We start from the raw sequence: 7,084 nt of genomic DNA on the forward strand, positions 1-7,084 counted from the left end.
AACATACACAAACCACACTTTAAAAAAAACTTAATAAAATTTACTAACATAAATACTAACAACTAAACCTACCACTAACATATACTTTACCCCCTACACCCCTACTCTAACCCTACACCCCACCCTACATCCCCCCTACCCCTACTCCTTGGGCAGCACTTCCCAAGGAGTGTTTCCCAAGCGCTATCCTTGGGACAGCGCTCTGCCCCAACATTGACAAGCGTAGAACTTAGGAAAGGTGGGCGGCCAAACCAAAATAAAGCAAGGGAACAAGGATTTAAGACAAGGTTAAAATACTTTGTTTTTAAAACAATATATAATACTTCCATGCAACACATGAAGTAAGTGCTCAAAAATAAGGGAGAAGATGGGGGATGTGACATGGTGGTAGGGTGATGTCACCCCCCCATGTTCATTTGTTGACTTACAAAAACTTTTTATAAAACCTATTAAAATATTCATTCCAAATCTGACGTGCAAGGGGGAATTTAAGCCCAAAATTTTATTAGGTAAGAATTAGATATTTAGGATATTTTGAAAATGTTACTAGTCTATTTTAGAATTGTACATTTATTTATAAATTGATTAATCTATATTTATATTTTTCAAACAAAATATAAAAGGAATATTTATAAGATTCTCTGTTGCAATGAGGGGAATTAAATTGCCTCCTCATACAAAAACCAGAGAGTATTTACTCTCTTGTAATACTTTTTTTTTCATATTTTTCTAAGTATAGAATTACAAGGCAAAGTATTTTTTTTTTTGGTCTATAATTTTGAATAGAATTAAAACATAGATTTAGCCATTGTGGCACAATAATGCAAGATTGATTAATATCTAATAATCATAAAAACTGAATCTACATGCATGATCATAAATTTTCATTTTCAACATATATGAAAACTTGATATTTTTCCAAACTGAACATCATCATTATTTCCATCCTATTTTTGATGTGCATCCATCTAAATTAAAATTACGATTGAATCACATGATAAACAATTATACTCAATCACCATTTTATTGGCAAACCTGATTCAAAGGCTCAGCCGGGAAAGAACTAGGAAGAAAACCCGGCAACAAGGTTTTGAGATACAAATTACATAGGATTTTAATCCTGAATTACAACACTTAAATTAAATTTCCTTCATGACCCTCATCAAGGGTTCCATATCAATTTCTGCACCACATTTCTAAGAACCGTGGAGGGAACAAAATCTAATCAGGTGACAAGCAAGCATAACCAAGAGACAATCAAACATGCATATTCATACATGGTTTACACAATAGGATTCACAATGAATCAAAACTAGGGAAAGGTGGATTTTTCCAACAAGAGATGTCAGACACAACACCAAACCAGGTTCCCAATCGGGGCTATAAATCAAGAACTTCTGTTCTTTCATTCTTACATGCCAAAACTCATACGTGGTTTGTGCTAATAGGTAGGGGCCCATAACACCCTACCCTCTCTCCCTCTTCTCGTCCTGAGAAGAGACTCTACACTGTTGGAGTCCAACTAAAATGCCCTTTACCAAAATTGGCCACTTCTGCCCTCTCCAAGGGTGAGTAATGCCAAAACACCCATGCAAGAACATCTCAAAATTCAACAAAAACATGAAAGGAAATCATCCAAAATAACATGGTTTCCAAATCTTCCCAACATACCCACAATCATACAAGCATTCAAATAACAACAAAGTAGCATAAGCATGAAACAAACATGAAAATTTGTACAAGAGAGATGAGAATTCCTACCTTCACAAAGAGGTAATGGAAATGAACAAGTTTGAGTAGAGCTTTTCCCTTCCTTGCTTCAACCATCCAAGACTCCTCTCTAAATGTAGAGATTGGGTAACAACCTCAACTAATCCAAGAAGGACCTCTAAATAAGCCTCAAACTCAACCATCAAAGGGATCAATAACTTCTCCCACCCACCTACAAATTTAGAAGCTCCTAACTCAACCCATACTATGGTTAACCACTAAGTGGAGGTGAGGTAAGGCAACTCATGGTAACCACTTGCAATTTTCGCACAAAGGTAAAATGAGACTTTTTGAGTGATCTCAAAAGTCAACAAAAGGGGCTTAAGGGTTGGAAAAGACCCCTAACCCATACCCATACCCCTTGGGTATAAAAATTTCATGTTTTAAAGCCTTAGGAATAGGTTTAGAGCCAAACAAAAGCTAGGAAATAATTAGGACCAACTAATAACTCTAAAATGCAAATTAAGCACTAATCTGGATTAAGGGTGACTAAACTCGATTAAGAACCAAATTAGAAAAAGATACTAACTTAATCTGACTTAGGTCCAAAGGTTACACAACTAACCCTATCTAGCACGCTGAAGAGCACAAACAATTCACGAGTGTCAAGCGACACTAAAAGAACATAGTTATGAGCATAAACATTTACTAATCACAGAAAGATACATACATACATCTCACAATAAATTTGATTACGAACAACAAGGTTTCCAAAATGAGCACATAGGGATCAGTTCTGTTCCTCTATTGGTTTTCTTGGCTAAAATATCTGCACACTCATTGCACACATTAGTAGTCCTGAAAATCACATGTACATATGTATATATACATGTCAGGAATCACAGAAATTAAAACATTCATCTATAACAAAATCAAGGTTCCTCTCATCCTATTCAATTCTTAACCATTTAAAATATCTTAAACCAAAATGTTAATCCTACCTTTTACTTAATTCATCAACATACATATACGGGTGAACCCATAATAATGGGTTCCACTTTAGTGGGACAAACAAAAATGAAAAAAACTTCAAAATGAGAAATTGAGTTTACCATATGTTTGCGCGAACATATGTGATATATATGTTCACGCAAACATGATTTGCATGTTCACGTGAACATAGGTTCACGTGAACATGGTAAACGTGTTCGCGCGAACGCCATGTTCGCACGAACATGCAAAATACAAAAATTTTAACCTTTTTTTCTTTTTATCTTTTTTTTGCTCTTTTGACTGCCATAATTATAGGAGAATGATTTCCTACTGTAAAATAAAAAATGTCAAAATGTGCTTCTCGGAGCAAGCTTTCCAACGACTATAATTTTATTACATAATTTAATCATTAAGACTTTCAAATATGAGTTTAACTCATTATAGGTTCATTACCGATTGAACATCAACCGACTTTGACACCTCGGGAAAATTAGTAAATTAGGTCAAAAAAATTTTGAAAAATATGGAGGCACTGACTTATTGAGATACCTTTCTATTCAAAATAAAATAAAATGGTTTATGATAAATTGACTTCAAATAATCTGTGTCAAACGGAACGTATGTCTGAATTACGGTTCATGTCACTTCAAAACTTCATAAACTATACAATATTCAACAAAAATAAATCAAACCAAATGCAGACACTGGATATTGATGCTACAAATCCAACACAGAAAGAATTACTTCATTATCATTTCTAGAAAAAAAGTTGTGTGTCAAACAAACTGTCACTTTTTAGAATATTAAATTTTATTATGTACCACTTTTTGGAGGTAAAAAAAAAATTGACATAAATAAATTTTTTTTTAAGATTAAAAAATATGGTTACAAAGTAGGAACAAAGTACTCAAAATCACTAGTTTATGTCATCTTGAAACTATTTATAGTTTTGGAGATATAGTCACTTGAACGTGACGTTTGTTGCAAAAATATTGATTTCAGAGTCAAAATTGGTCAAAAAGTGGAACCCATTATTGTGGGATCACCCATATATAAAACCTTAAACGACGAACATCAATATTTGAAAGTAACATCACACAACATAAAATAATATAATATGTTCAAGTATCTAATAATGTCTCGACATCTCAAGTCGTGAGTATCAAAATGATAAAGTATAAACTAAGGCTACAAAGGGTCGGGGCGAGGCCTCACAAAAAATGTGCCAATTTTTAAAGATTGGAACTTAGATTCACAATTTAAACTTGAAAACACACAAGTCACACTACTTAACATGAAAAATGCACTTTCACATGCCTCAAAACCATTTAAAACTTGTAAGTAAAGGACTGTAAAGATCACAATAACTTAGAAGTAAAACTTGTAAAAGAAAAGGAAAAGATAAAAATGACCAAAGAGGATCACTACTGCATATTATTTAGAAGGAGCCAAAATATTCAAAATTACATCACAATAAAACATGAGCTACAAAATAATACTATCTCTCCAATGTGGTAGAAAGATAGAGCTCACAAGGAGGTAGAATGTAAGAGCTAATTGAAAAATGCCAAGAAATAGGATATAAATTTAGCTAGTAGGTGAAATATGTCATCTCCATGGATCATGTTGAAATCTGAAATATGACATCTCCCTCAAATTCAGCTAGTAGGTGTATGAACAAGGGAAACTAATTGCCAAGGCCCCATGACTTAGGCATGATTAAATCCAATCATTTCTTCAATCTTTGCATTTTAAAATTACATTTAAATGGAATAATCTATAAATATATCATCCATTTAAATGTTTATATCTAATGTAAAATGCAAAGATAAGAACTCCCTCATACATATAATTCAATTACATCCCAAGTGTAAAAATCCTTATAACTCCATGAAAATAAAAGCCTATATTACCACCTAGGCTTTTGAACATTAAAAACATCTCACACCTTGGACAATAAGACCCCCTCTAAGCACTTAGAAAAATAAATATATCCCCCACGATTAACACCATTATACACCCTTTTATTAAAAAACCCAGGTCATAAAAATGACATCATAAATATGCAAAAATGATTAAAATAGCTAAAATATGTCTGCCATGTGTTCAAAGCCTTCAAAAAGTTGTCCAAGTTCAAACTAGAGGATTTTTTGGAAAGTTTCCATGACTAAAGATAGTTTGAGTCAACTTCCTGTAGCTCAAAAATTAGAAACAACAACCTTCAATCTATAAAGTAGGGTTTTTATTTTCATTTCTCCATTTTCTCATTTTATTTGTTGTGAACAACCTATGAAGGTTGCTGCTCATTTTATTTCTGCATTTCTTAGATTCTTAGATGTTTTGTCCTTGATTTCATGCTTTTAATAATCCCAATGCATGTTCCATTTTTACCATATGGTATTGATGCATTTGAAAAGGGTTTTGATTCTCTAAGTTCACGACCTTTACAAGATCTTCATCATTTTTCTTATGCATCTTTGATGTAGACCATTTTATGGAAGCCACTAGCTATATCCTTTGAATCCATGCCTTTTTCTACAAGAATGACAACTTTTTCATGTCGCTTCATGCATGCATGTATTTAAAGGGCATCACTTTGACATGATTTTATGCTTGAAAAGTGATGTATTGCATTCCTTATTATTACATGTGCATGTAAAATGTAAAATGTATTCTTTTATGGTTGCATTTTGGAATTCATGATTGGGTATCCAAATGCTCACCATGCATTTGTTATCATTACTTCATTTGTTGTCATGCCCAAAAATACGAGGGGAAAAACACACTCAATTTTTTTAAAAATTAATTTAATAATTAAAATTCACTAAATTGATATGTTTGTATCCACAGTTAAAGTATAGGTCTTTACATTTCATCTTAAGTTCAAAATTTTGAGGAGGAATAATACATTAAATTCAAACTCTCATTATTAATTTAATAACGACATTTGTTTTGTTAATTAATTTCTTATACCACATTGTATTTTAAATTATTGAAAAACCATTTAAAATTTGACTAAATGAATAAAGCAAAACTAATCAACATTATTCAATAGTCTAACATTTACTAACATAATAACCGAGACACTTGCTAGTTTAATATCACTCTAAAAATATTCATAAAATTTCTACTAATTTTCAAAAGAATTTACAATCTATACACTTTCAATTAATACTAGATAGTAATTTAAACTTTCTTAGTTATAGTCCTGAGGAGGAATTAAATCATTAAATTTACTAAGCATTTTAAATTTCTAATAATTACTAACTAAAATTAAGGAAAAACATATAAATTTATTTACTCATCAAAACTCTTAACTATAATTAAAACTTTGTTCTAATAACAATTTTGTTAAAACTATAATCTATTTTAAATAAAACATATACATTGAACATAAAACTTAACTAAATACACTCAATAAAATAAATAAAAACTAACTAAATCTTACTATCATAAGTAAACATAATTTATAACTAACTTACAAACTTTAATAAATTAAACTAACATAATTATAATGTTAAACTAAAAATATATCAAAATCTAAACATATTATTTAAGTTACCAATAAATTAAATCTAATCCATAATTAAAACTACCACTAAAATTTAAAACATATATTAACAAACTAAACAAGATAATAAATAAACAAATATACTAATAGCTAACATATATGAATATTTTTAAAAAAACATAATAATTAATAACTGACTTAACTAATACTAATCTAAATTACATTAAACTAAATCTTACTAAACTTAAACTAAATTAATTAACAACTAACACGAAAAAACTTAAACTAATCTAAACTAAATCTAATACTAAACCATTTATTAACTAACTTTAACGTAAAACTTAATAAAATTTTAAAAAGAAAATAAAATACTAAAAACTTTAATTTAAAACTATTACTAAACTAAACTTTTCTAACATCATTACTAACCTATACTAACCACCTACTAACTACCCTTAACTCCCAACCCCATCAAACATCCCTCTACTAAACTCAAGTGCTACCCTGAGTTACACACTGTCCCATACTGTACTCACGTGAGTATGTTCCCCACCTTGCCCTACATGAGCAATCCAACTTGGGCGCTCCAAGTTTTAAACAAGGCAAGTTTAAATATAAAAAATGAAACCTCCAAAAGACAAAGAATCATCAGCACATCCTCCCAAGTGGTTGACTATGGAAATGAAGTATGCGAGAAAGTACAAGGTGTTGTCACCCAAGATAGACTTGCTGGGCAAGAAAAACGCAAGGATGGGAGATTAAAAAGGTAAGGAGAAAAAAAGTGTTTTAAAACCTTTACCCTCCTGCCACAACTAATCCCAAAGACATGTTAGTCAAGGACATGGGCGTACGTAGGGGAGCAATTCCAAT

Source organism: Cupressus sempervirens, chromosome 10, assembly GCF_028749045.1.
Source record: "Cupressus sempervirens isolate cs-2001-9-10 chromosome 10, ASM2874904v1, whole genome shotgun sequence".
Classification (NCBI taxonomy): domain Eukaryota; kingdom Viridiplantae; phylum Streptophyta; class Pinopsida; order Cupressales; family Cupressaceae; genus Cupressus; species Cupressus sempervirens.